The sequence below is a fragment of the Paramisgurnus dabryanus genome, chromosome 17, assembly GCF_030506205.2.
Source record: "Paramisgurnus dabryanus chromosome 17, PD_genome_1.1, whole genome shotgun sequence".
Lineage (NCBI taxonomy): Eukaryota > Metazoa > Chordata > Actinopteri > Cypriniformes > Cobitidae > Paramisgurnus > Paramisgurnus dabryanus.
This window is the reverse complement of record NC_133353.1, coordinates 20,546,961-20,560,694: the sequence shown is the minus strand read 5'-3', so window position 1 is coordinate 20,560,694 and position 13,734 is coordinate 20,546,961. Positions and strand designations below refer to the sequence as shown.

The 13,734-nt window shown below is 38.6% G+C and overlaps 1 protein-coding gene and 2 long non-coding RNA genes across 3 annotated transcripts in view; 1 reads left to right on the top strand and 2 right to left on the bottom strand.

Moving 5' to 3' along the window:
• The window catches only part of alk (ALK receptor tyrosine kinase), a 921,668-nt gene that overhangs the window by 491,823 nt on the left and 416,111 nt on the right, over positions 1 to 13,734 (top strand). The window lies entirely within an intron of this gene.
• Positions 7,996 to 13,728, bottom strand: LOC135778230 (uncharacterized). Its single transcript, XR_010544463.2, has 3 exons — positions 13,617 to 13,728; positions 12,624 to 12,682; positions 7,996 to 8,733 (listed from the first exon to the last, which is right to left on the bottom strand). It is a non-coding gene; the product is annotated as an uncharacterized lncRNA (long non-coding RNA).
• Positions 9,370 to 11,491, bottom strand: LOC135778228 (uncharacterized). The gene is made up of 3 exons (XR_010544462.2): positions 11,386 to 11,491; positions 11,112 to 11,259; positions 9,370 to 10,395 (listed from the first exon to the last, which is right to left on the bottom strand). It is a non-coding gene; the product is annotated as an uncharacterized lncRNA (long non-coding RNA).

Genomic DNA, 13,734 nt, shown 5'->3' with positions numbered 1-13,734 from the left:
ACAGCTGTTATTCTCTCTTCCTAGAGAGACGACAGCCTCAGACTTTTGCATGGCTCCAAGCGTTTGAATCTTCTCCGGACGGCCACTCAAAGGCTTACAGCCAAGCGGTTTATGACGTTTTTCGGCCATATAGCTGATTTATATTAGCGGATCCGAAGACGCTCACACCTCCGCTCCAATACTCGGAGATATTAAGGGTAATATCAACCTCAAGTGAGCTTGCTACCCGCCACAATAAGTTTCAAAGCTTAAAGCGCGCGCACAGTCAGACGCGCACGGCATCTCGTTTAAGACGGGCACACGTACCCCTCTAACGAGCCTCAGAAAGCTGAATATCGTGGCATTCTGTTCATAAGTCCACTTCAGTTTGACTAAGCAAAGGTCCCGCCCGAGCTGACGGCCGGGAAGCTTGCTTAAGTTACACACGGCTGCATGAAGTGCTGTCATTACGAGCTAACCCAGCATCTGCTGTGGGTTGAACACGCTTTACGACGGCAATCAGCCTTCGGCGCGTGGAACGCCGTTTGTCTCATATAAATCACCTTGTACTGTGAATACGGTACATTAAGAGGATGATTTAGCACTGCAGCACTCTCGACCGTGTTATTGTGATAATGCGGTCGGGCAATCTACGGTGGTTTCATTATTTACCGAACCAGACTGAGATCTCGCCCCTGAACAAGCTGACAAGTCATCTCCTTTATAAACTCATTGCATCGCTTTATAAGCTATGTTCAATCAGAGTGATACGCATCTCATGCTTAAACTACCAATATTAACCCATTACGATGGGCGTGCGGAGATGGCATCCGTGGGACACGACCTACATTACGTGCCTTATGACACATTGACACAAGCCGCTAGGACCCCTTTCACGAGGCGTCCTTATGCAAAGTCTGATCCATTCTGTCTAGTGACATTTGAAAGTCTAAACCCCCCGCGAATCGTGGGTGGAACACTTTTCTCCTCACTACAGAGGCACGGCGGCTCTCTCCCCTACCTATATCTATGTGGCCGTGATAACAGCGAACCACGCTTTTACGGCCGACCATTCATTTAATTCACAAGCCTGTCATCTCTCAGATGCGGACGGCGGCGGTAACAGCGAACCATGCTTTTACGGCTGGCCATTCACTTTATTCATTAGCCTGTCATTTCTCAGATGCGGACGGTGCCCGAGGCACAGCGCTCTGGAACTGTCCAAGGTCCTGTATGACACATACGGCTGACGTACATCAGACGATCAGCTGTTCATCTGCGTCACAGATCACTCACTAGAGCACCTGTCAATACAGGCTATTTATGGATCGTTGACGTTATCACCTCCCGTGACAATTATGCTCACTTGTCTTAGAGCATGGGCATGGTCTTAGAGGTTTCTCATTTGACAATTGTGACACGGCCGGCTGGTCCCTGCCGTCCACGTTGTCAGTTTACAGCTTCGACATCCCTGCTTCGCGCACTACTGAGGTTTGTTGCATTAAAGGGGCGCCCATTAGCTCACCTGTATGCACGATATGGTTTTTAATTATATGCGTCCACCGTGCGCTTAGAGAAGCTCACATGTACACGCTATAACATTTTGGTATACAATAAGATGCGCTTGGAAAAGCTCACCTGTATACACAGCTGTGTTATGCTTTGTGACACATACATTGTTGTTCATCTGTGTACGTTCACGGTGCGTTGGGTGCCCACCGTTACGTTCATCAATCATATCTGTACACATTCACGGCGCGTCCTGTGCACTGATTTATCTATACGCATTCACGGTGCACTGAAGAGTTCACCCGTGTGCGCACAATTTATTATCAGAACACATGACGGCGCGCTCGAGAATCTTGCCGGCCTGTGCATTATAACACTCTGATTCATCTATATGCATTCACGATGTATTCAAGTGTTCACCTGTGCCCGTGCAATTTATAGTCAATACACATTTACGGTGCGCTTGGAAAGCTCACCGATCTGTGCACTATAATACTACCTATATGCATCCCGATGCGCTCGAGGGCGTACCTGGGTTCACACTATTGTGGTATCTGTATAATCCCATGCTACGAACCGTTCTGCCACAAATTATAGTCAGATCGGCCGTTCGTGAGCTTCGCAGATCACTCACTACGTATGTCTGTTGCTAACAGTGGTTATTTAGATGGATCGTTGAAACCATCGCACTGGCTCACGCCCCTCTATGAGCTATGTCCTATATAGAGCCCACTCTGTGCGAGTTTGGCTTCTTCATGAACTTGGTCTACGGGGGTTTCTATATCTATATTTGATATCTGCTACGCGGCCGGCTGGTCTTCGCCGTCTACGTTGTCAGATTGTACAGCTTAGACGTCCCTGCCCTACGAGCGCAGGTTCTCTCGGCTCAATCATGCACGCTCATGCGTTTTATGTGTACACCACGGTGCGCTCAGCGAGCTCACCAACGTGACTCTGAATTTACTTATCTCGCACAGCCGCGGCGCGCTCGGTACCTCGCCGTCTTGTGCTATGTTATGTGCCCCCGGTGCGTTTAAAACCCCACCGTGTGCGCGTCAACAATTTATATGGTGCTTACACATTTGCTTTTAAAGCTGTGAATATGCCGGGTATAGGGCCACATGCAGTGTCTCTCCGGTAAGGCACTTCAGTACGTTGTGTATGCACGGCGTGATGGGATTACGTTCCCCCATAGCGTCAGCTAACTGACGCAATGCGAAGTGAACCGTATTGAAAGGGAACGCTTAGGTTACTCACGTAACCCCGGTTCCATGAAATAACAAGAACGAAGCATTGCGTCTCTTGCCGTGCTACAAACGTCTACGCAGCGAGTGTTATTCGGCTGCGCGCTTCAGTCGAATAATAATGAGCTCCTGACGATTGAACCGCGCTTATATAAGGACGTGTTCCTCCCGCGCGCGGGTTCAAACGTCATTGGTCTGTACTTTGTACAGACGTTAACCAATAGGTTTCACTCACGGAGTAAACAGGAGTTTCCCCCCCATAGCGTCAGCTAACTGACGCAATGCTTCGTTCCCGTTATTTCAGGGAACCGGGGTTACGTGAGTAACCTAAGCGATTTGCAAGGGGAGGAAACTCATATTAGTGATGACCCGCTGCTTTGGGGGCAAACAATCAGGCAAGATGTTCTCTTTTGGTCACTCAAGGTTGCAAAAAAGTATCAATCTGCACTACCAGTAAACCATCAAAAATGTTTTTCAGCTCGGTTGGAAACATAATAACCCTAAAAAGATTTCTCACTTGAACCGAGTGTTGTTTTATGGATGGGAGTGCTAGAGCTCGCAAATAGGCGCCAATCCTGTGGGTGCTCTGGGGCTGGGCTCGAGCACCCACCGAAATGGCCAAGCACATATGCTTATTTGCTGCATATTTCACATCTAAAACCACAAGGAAAATGTGACTGCGTCGCGGTGTCTGTCGTTGCTAAGTAAACTAAGTATTGCTTCATGTTGTTACGAGCACCCAACCGGCGGAAAAATAAACCGTCACTTGTAAACACGCACGTATGTTAAGAAACATATATCCAATCCTCATTTACATTTTTATATTTTAAAATATATTTATGCATAAGCATATGCATCAACACATATAACCACCACACCACCACGGTGGTAAAATACTGCCACCGTCACAGCCCCTATATACATCCATTTTACACAGTAACGTTACATTAGTTTAATGTAATAGTTGGTTATTTACCGATAAACCTTTTGTTATTGTTACCTGAAGTAACCTACTCTGAAAGGACTGTTGTTTTTGGTCCACAAAAGCCATTTCTTTATATTACTGCCGCTGAAACAGTCTATAGAGTTTCTCAGGGTGCAACATGATTCTCTCATGGTGTGTAGCCATCACTTAAGAAGCTTAAGTGCATTGTTTATTCTCTAACCTGTGATAAATATGTATTTGCTGCTAAAGTGCTTCCAAGTGTCTTGAAAAACATAAGCTCGGGTCAGGTTTTATAACTATTTATTATTTGAACAGTGAAATGCTCATACAATGGGAAGTGAATGGGTTTTGCTAACACTTTGTATTACTTTTCCAATTTTATATACTGTACAGTGATTTTTAATCTTTGACTACAGTATCTTCAGAGTGTCCTTCACAGTAATGGTTCTGCATTACTCAGGTTAAGAGTCCTTTTCAAATCAAAGCCAGAGTGGCTGAAAGTGTTTATGGACTATATGTGGTCATAATATCAGGGAAATATTCTGCAAATAGTACTGGATCATGGGATTTGTTCCTAATGCTGTTATAGGGTTTATGTCAAGTTGTTGTAGGTTTGGCTTGATTTCTGACTGTAATTAACAATATTTCCACACTTTAAAAAAATTCAGCCAAATAAGAGTTCACCCAAAAATAAATTAATATTATAAGATATTCTTGATATAGTACGAAAGAAATCCTACTGTATGTAATATAGACATAAAGCATACCAGTCAGCTACAGTATGTGGTTGATCACAACATTACACATTTTGATTATATATACATACATACATACACATACATACATATACATATATATATATATATATATATATATATATATATATATATATATATATATATATATATATATATATATATATTTATTTATATTTATATATATTTATTTATTTATGATAATGTTTTAGACTATATTTTGCTGTTGTCATAAACTCACAAGTGTGGGCTATCAATATCAGGTGAAATTTTGAACAAATGGAAAAACAACTTCAGTATAATTTCACTTCGAAAGTAAGTAGCACATTGTTACTTTTGACCCTGCCAGCTGGGACAAAGGTACCTGGCCAAAAGTAACACAATAGATAGATTTTGTGTTACCTCACACCAGAGGCGGAAGAGACGACAAGAACGTGCTATTTGAAAGTAATTGGACACTTCAACATTTTGAATTTACTCGCTTCATTTGAGACATTCACGTGTAAATTTGTGTCATGGGAGTGGCTTATATAGCTTAAATTGGGTAAACTTACTAGATTGTTCGACCTTCTCACTGTCTTCCAAACAAGATCCTTTTAATTCCTGTAAAAGAACGAAGATGTCTTGTGTATCCATGATGATTGTCCTGCATTGTTGTTTTGTTTTTCTCCCTCAATGCTAGCTCCTGATTTGTTAATGCTAGCTCCTGATCAGCACGTTCTGCGCCATCTGCGCTTACAGTGCCGCAGGATGCCTATTTACATTTTGACTTAACATGTACATCACTTTTTCAACAGTATGAACGCTATGAAATTAAATCAAATTGAATAATATACACTTTTAACATAATGCAACAGTATTAGCAGCAGGAAAAAATGTAACAAGTGTTAGGGGTTGTGCACATCAAAGCTTTTAACCTCTCGACGCGCACTAGCTCGGGGCGGAATTATGTCAGATTTTTTTAACACTGCTAACAATATCTATATAGCATACTGTCTACAAATAATAATAATATTAACATTACTATACATGGTTTAAAATGTCTACGGGTTAAGCATCAGTGTATGGTCTCTGTTTTGAGATACAGATGCTCTTGAATCATAAATGTAGTATTTTATTACAGAAGTCCAGGTGACAAACATGCAAAATATAAACAGGACTCCTTACCTTTGTGTTGATATTACTATCGCGAATCGAATCCAGTCTGTTTCAGATGTGTGAATAAACTATAAAAACTCTCCAATAAAATACATCCAATAACCACTTTTGTCCACAAATGCGTATAATCCGTGAAATATAGATATGTTGTCCATTGTTTACATCAGATTTCACATGACCGTCTTGTAATAGAATATAATATACAATCTGAGGACTATTTACGTCGCAACACTTGTATATGAGATTACACTCGCTTTTAAATCTGCGGTCAAACTTTGTTTCTAAAAGTAGGCGGGAGTATAATACATAATATCCAAACAGCGCTGTCAAATATCGTGACATTATCTGACTCGCTCGTTCCTCCAATGACTTCATGGAAAATATTGATAGACAGAACGTGTAGCCAATTAGATAACGAATCCAACGATCTTTGTGTGACGTTTTATTTCCTGGTGTGGAAACGGCATTTTATACACAAACATAAGGATAAATAATAATAAAAGTGAACATGTATGCATGTAAACAAAAGACTTTTATTTTGGGGCTGACTGGCACTTAGAAAAGGCACTAGTCTTACAAAAACTCTTGCCAATAACCTAATTTTTGGGCCTATTGACCTCAAACGTGAAACACAACTTCTTTAGACTTGTGGCTTTGGCATCATTGCATTTCTAGGTTACACACATATATTTATCAGTAAGATTTTTAGTATTAAAAAAGTATTAAAAGTATTAAAAAAATTATTACAATGTACTTCAGCCTATCTAACTTTTTTAATTTTTATCTTAAAATAATTTTGAAACCTGGAAAATGAAGCTCAAAGTGTCTTCTTTGATACCACAATTATGCTTATACTCTAAATGGTTTAGTAAAAACAGCCCTTTTAGTAAAAGTAGGTCTTTTCATGGGCCAGAGTGGGGGTGCTTTTCAAGGGGTTAAACACGGCTGAAAATGCCTGGAGGACGCTGAATGTCAGCTGTTTGGATTGCTTTGGTTGCTGTGATACTGTCCAGCCCCTCCTCCAATGTGATTGGGTGGCCGTGTGAGAACTGACATTGACGAGCTGAGCTTTTCACCCAAAGTTGAATTTTTCAACTCTTGGTGTTCGCGCTCAGTGCTGATTTCCGGAGAAAACGCAGAGTGCCGACTTTCAGCACGAAAAAAAACAGCTAGCTGCTGGCTTTTTTGAGAAATGCATAGCTTCCATTGGAAACAATTGAAAACATAGGCCGGCCACGGGCTTAAAAGCTTTGGTGTGCACGCCCTCTTACTTTCGTCCCTACAGGAACTCCTGATGTTTAAAGGGATAGTTCGGCCAAAAATGATATTAAACCCATGATTTACTCACCCCCAAGCTGTCCGAGTTGCATATGTACATCGTTTTTCAGACAAACACATTTTCGGATATTTTAGAAAATGTTTTAGATCTTTCAGTTGATTAAATGTAATGTTACGGGGTCCACCCATAGTCCACGACCTTCAAGTCCAAAAAAAGTGAGTCCATCCTTCACAAATTAAATCCAAACGGCTCCAGGATGATAAACAAAGGTCTTCTGAGGGTAATCCGCGAGGTGTTGTTGTAGAAATATCTATATTTAAAACTTTATTAACGTAAATAACTACCTTCCAGTAGCGCAGCCATCTTAGTCGCGTCCGCATTCAGGATGAGAGCTTACGCAGCCTACGGAGGCTAATCTGCTGCTGCTCTGTGCCCCCGCCCTCCGACTTTGTCATACGTCACTAAGAAAAGTGCGTAGACTACGCTTATACTCTCCTGAATACAGAGGAGTCTAAGATGGCGGCGCTACCGGAAGGTATTTATTTTCGTTAATAAAGTTTTAAATATGGATATTTCTACAACAACACCGCACGGATTACCCTCAGAAGGATGATTCTAAGGGCCCATGAACTTTTTTGGGCCCTAGCCATGGACTGTGCCGCACGCACAACCCCCTTAAACTGGGCCCTCTTTGCTCCGCCCTGTCTTTACTTTGCGATTTTAAACCCTTCTTCAATCCACGGTCTCACAGTGCCAAGTGAACTTCAGAAGAGAAAGGTGTGTGTCTATTTACTGCTATTTGCTATGATATCTGCATATTTGCACTACACTCTAAAAATGGTTAGGTTAAAAACAACCCAATTGGCAACCCAGCGCTGGGTAAATATTGGACAGAACACATGCTGGGTTAAAGTAACCCAACACGCTGGGTAACACATTTTAACCCAGCAGGTTGGGTTGTTGAAAAAACCCAACGTGTAGTCATTTTAACCATTTATGAGATTAATATTCTGGGTTTGGGTTATTCTTGCTGGGTTATTTTTATCATGTGCTTTATTGTAAATCAAGACCATTGCGAACACCAAATAAATGTTTATTTGACTTCAAAATAACTACAAACTCTTACATTTTTACAGTTGGCAGTTGCAAAATCATTTAAAGGACTGCTGCTTACTGACATCAAGTATAAATATATTTATTAAATATCAGAAATTATGCACATTGAAGTAACAATGTAACAGGTTAAATCAACTTGTTTAAATTTAAGACAGAATTTGTATATAAGTATATACAATATATAAATGAAATACTGAAATGTACATAAACAAAACTGCAGCAGTGTAAGAAAATAAACAATGTAATTGTTAAATTAAAAGTAAAATCATTTACAGATGTGTAAAGTTTTTTATAGACCAGATGTTCCAAGTTGCAGAGTATGGAATGTATTTGACTAAAAATACTTCATTTATTAAAGTTACTCCTCACGAACAAAGATGTACAAAGGAAACGAACAGCAGAGGATTTATCCATTTGGAAAATGACAGACTACAGTAGATGCACATTGCCTGGGGTATTTATTTTCAAGCATGTAAAATGCCTTTAAACCATAGACTGTAAAAAATATGAAAGTAGTGTCCGTGACGTCACCCATTGGTTTGTGAAGAGCATTTTTGAAGCCTAAAGTAGGCGGTGCGTGCCGTCGCCATCTTGGCCGAATTGCAGTTTAAGTCACTTCCGTATTCAGAGAGACTGATTGAGAAAAAAGATTGAGAGATCTGTTGCATGTTTCCCATGGCCAGGAAATAAAGGAAAGGATTTTGAGGATTCTGTCCAGAGAAGAACTTCCACCACATTTGTTGCAATCTACAAAAGAGGAAAAAACTTTTAGTGGTCTGAACTAATTGATCAGATTTAAGTGTTCAGAAAACCATGTGTGCCAAGGGAATTATACATTTTATAAAAATTATAAGACTTTCTTTTGCATCCCTGGCCGCATTACCACCACTTGTGAGATTTTTTTCCCAAAAATGCAATGACCTGTCATCGGTTTGCATAAGACTTTTGTGTTACACTGCTTTAATTGTTGTGTCAACAACAAAGGCTGCAAACCACACAGACTGACAAATAGGATGATCTTACTATAAAGAATAAAGTGCTATCACTGAAAAAAAAAATCCTTTCAATTTACGTAATTTTAATGTGTACATCGGTCCCACATAATCCGATTGTGTTAAACCAACATAATTTTCCTCATTTAATTTTTATGTGTCAGACCAAAACATTTTAATTGTTTCAAGTAGTCTAATATAAATATGTTGACTCAAAGTGCTATTTCTCTTTCCTATAACACATTTATTTTGTAATGTTTAAGTAATTTTATTATGTAAGGGGACTAGATTTTCATCTGTAATTCCAACATGCTTTTTTAATGCTTATATTATGGGATTATGTAACTCTAAAGCAATTTCATTATGTTTCTGGAACCAGAATAATCATCCATAATTATCCAAATGTTATTTATTTCTTTTTTAAATACAAAATACATTTGCATTGGCATAAAAAGCAAAGAGTTTTAAACAAAAGTTTAGTGATATTGAGGCAAACCACTGCTTTCAGATCATCAATTCATTTAAATCACTACACATTAATTCAACAACAGTCAATAACTATTACAACAATCAGCACATGCAGTACATACAAAGGGGCAATTTCCCAAACAGGTTGTAGATTAATCCATGACTAGGCCCTAGTTATATTAGGATATTTTTTACCAAAAAAGTTTACAAACAAACCTACCTTACAAAAACAACACTGGAGTACATCTTGAGACAAAACAATGGCACTGATATATGTCAAGATATGTCAGTGCAATATGTTTTTAAATTAAGACATTGCAAAAGTCTGGGACTAGAAAAAGCCCCATCTGTAAAACTGACCCAAATGTTTAATATAGTTACTATCACAGTAGATTTAGAAGTGCTAAAGCACAAACACTGCATTCCAAAGAGACATGCAAAACAGTAAGTACTATTATTTTTTAAATGGATTTACAAACTGGAAAATATCAATCCTTCAGAAAGTCAGAGCTACAGCATTTGTATAAACTGATAATCAAAGATTCAACAAAAACAAAATACAACAACCATTTCCAAAATCAACTCTGAGCAGCAAACGGTTAATGTTTTAATAAGAAAAAACACTTAAAACAGATAAATAGAAAGAACATAAATGAGCAGCACAGTCTTTCTGATCCTTTCACTGAAAGAAACTGTTCGTTAAAGTTACGCTCAATGCAGTTCCATTAAAATCTTTTGGATTTCTTCAAAAATAAAGCAGAGATCAGGATAGTTCAGGTTTAAGGCATACATCAGCTCAAACAACATGGCACGATGTTGCAACACCTTCATGCCTTCCAGGACTATACAAAGATCCTCTTCTTCATCACAAGAAGCATGTTGTTTGAGAGCACAAATCCCAACAGTGGTGTCTTCAAATGACCACACTGATGCTGACTTCATCCATGCCCTGTACAAAACAGACAAATGTACTTAAAGAAACAGAAAAAAAGTTACTGTTACAATAAAGGGTCATTGGAAATTAGTACAATGCAAACAAATATAAATGTAAGTATACAGACCCATGTGCATTGCCACAGCATGTTACAATTGGTTACAAATATATGGGTTACAAAGCAAGGCAGCTGCACTGTCCACTGCTCCAGGTGTGTGTGCGCGTTTACTAGACTGGAATGAGTTAAATAAAGAGGCCACATTTCGAGTGTGTGCTACCATACCTGACAATTACAGCAAAAGTGAATTCTCTCATTTTCTCACAGTCATGTTGTTATAAACCTGTATAAATGTCTTTGTTCTGATGAACACGAAGGAAGACATTTATTTTGAGGAATGTTTGCAACCAAACTGTTCATGAGCCCCATTCACTTCCATAGTATTATATTTCCCCACTATGGAAGTGAATGGGGCTTATGATTGGTTTGGGAACAAACATTCCTCAAAATATCTTCCTTAGTGTTCATCAGAACAAAGACATTTATAAAGGTTTGTAACAACATGATAGGGAGTAAGTGATGAGAATTTTTATTTTTGGGTGAACTACCCCTTTAAATCTTCCCAGGTGTTTTAATGACCCGTGTGCCAAAAGATGTAACTAAAACATACTACATTTTCTGTACTTCCAACAATGTTTACACATTTTTATGTCTATGAATCTATATTACTTACTTCTGTCATTTGATCATTCATTGTTTGAAGTCTTTTTGCTAGCTCTCCTCCTTTCTGATAGAAGAGTTTCGTCAGGTTTTTGGATTGGAGGTCCAGGTGACACGCAGGAACATAAGACAGTAGTGATTCTTTTAAATTCAGCATTTATCTGAAAACAAATTAACCAACCATTGTATATTTGAGTACTGCGAGTCAAAGAATAATACATGTATATTAGTTACAAAAATAAGATTAAGCTCCTAACAGCAGTAAAACAGTGATAGGAATTACTTACCAATGCTTTTGAGTGTGTAGCGCATGCAAGGATGATGGAGCTATAAGAGGAAATATTCAGAGGTGAAATCAACACACAACCTCAAATGATTAAGGTCACACACACAGAGCAATAATTAAATAAGTATTATATCTGTCATAGGACGCAATTTTGGACAAAATGAGATCTTAAAACAAGGTGCTCTTCTGAAAACGTCAGCTTTAAGGTGTGGCACTTCAAAGCAATTTTTTCAGTTAATATACCAGACGTCACGCGAGGCATTTAAAAAAAGCTTTTTCTAATTGAATCAAGTGTTGCTCGTGGCGTAGTGAAGTCACGAAAAACTGACGCGGGTCTGTTCATCTGATTAAGCATTTTGTTTCATACGCAATGTCATTATTAATGTAGTCAATTGATATCATCTGGTAAATTACTTACATGGATAACGTTACTCTGAACAGAATAACGTTTGGTTAGCGTTTTATTTGTACTGAACTGTTTCCATAGAACAACTGAGTAAAAAGTGCCTCAAAAGTCAACTCAAATCTGTCAGTTTTCAACTCGGATAAAACTACCAAACGTGAAATAACGTTATACAGCTGACATTTTTAAAACGCTGTTTTTCTTTATGAGCCTTACACTTACTGACTGACTGACTGACTGACTGACTGTAACGTTAACTTACTCCACCAACATCCTCCAAACTCATTTTTACTACAAGTCATTGCAATGGCTACATATTGTAAAAAAAACTGTCTATCTAGTGAAGATGTATCACGTATAAAGTGAACATAAATAAATAATAGAACTTACTTTAATAACGTGGTGTCCGTCTGAGAGAATTCTTCTGACTGACTGCTGATGTGTCTTCATTTTGGCGCCCAAAACAAACGATGTTTATTCTTCTTTTATGGCGATTGACGTCCTTTTTATTGAGCGTTACTGCCACCTTCTGCTCAGGAGGTGCCATTTTGTGTACAAATTCAATTTTATTGCTTTAAGTATTCAATTCAATCAATTTTAATCAATGTGAGAATAATGTGTTCATTTTACATTCAAACAAAACATTTTCATCCTAATCAATTAAATTATGTTTACACAAGGAATATAAATATTTTGTGTTGCATATACATGTTTATTTTATTTAAATTCAAAGACCCACCAAGTCCATTTTTTTCAGTGTACAGAACTAAAATGCAGCAGATAATTAAGACAATCCCAATACATTTTAAATAGGAGTTATTAAATGTTATACTTACTGGCTGTATGAAGGCCTTGCTAGCCTCATCAATGGATGGACGTAAAAACTCTGCACACTCTAAAAAAAAAGAATGGGAAAACAACATCACATCTAATCTCTGCAAAAACATAACATCTCTGATACAGTATCAGCCACAGATCAGAGGGTTGGTCAATATAAACTTGAAATCACAGGAGACAACCCAAGAATATTATTAAATTAATATAAAAAAGTAACTAAATACGACTCAATAACACATCTTTATTCATATAACACATATAAATGTTTGTTAAACGGTACACGCAGCCTCCGTCTTGGTGACAAATACGTTTATGTTTTCAAGTTCATGTCCAAACACTTAAATTATTGTTTTATTTTAAAAGAGAGGACCAAGCAATATACATATTAGACACCGGTTCTTGGAAACGCTGTTTCGTTTTCTTTTATCGACGAGTTACCTGCCGTACCGACGGTGAATTGAAAGTGCTGCTTGTCCCTGCCTCTCAGTGACAGAGTAGACGCCGGCTCCGCAATTCTCCGCCGCCGGTTAAGTTAACTTGTGCTCGCGCCTCGCGGTCTGTTTTCCATATCGAATGACAAGAAAGCAACTCGTTTGTCATCAAATTTAATTTAATAGTGTCGCTATTGCTAAGCTGGGAAAACTATGCGCGTGTGTGACACAACAAGACGAAGTGGGGTTGCGGAGGTCGACTCGGTACCGGTTTTGACTCGCTTTGTTAAAGGCTTACAGAAATTGTCATGAGTTAATAAATCAACCGTGTGATGGGGATTTTGTAACATCGATTTTATTAATTTTATTAATATGCCATATTAAACATCTTAGAACGATTATTCAAGTCAATTTGTGTAAATGGCGATCTGAGGTAACAGTCGTCATTCCTCTAAATTACACCCGTCGTCTTAGTCTGTATAAATTAACACGTTGGTGTCTCGCAAGATGTTATAATTTTGTTTATATTCATGAAATGTTTACAAAAACATATAAACTTACCTTGAAACAACTTCTTCCAGTGACTCTGTCCTTTCACAACGACCGTTGCTGAGCACATTCAAACATCAAAGGCGCGAAGCACGTGAGCCTCTTCAAACAACCCAGCATAATATCCCAG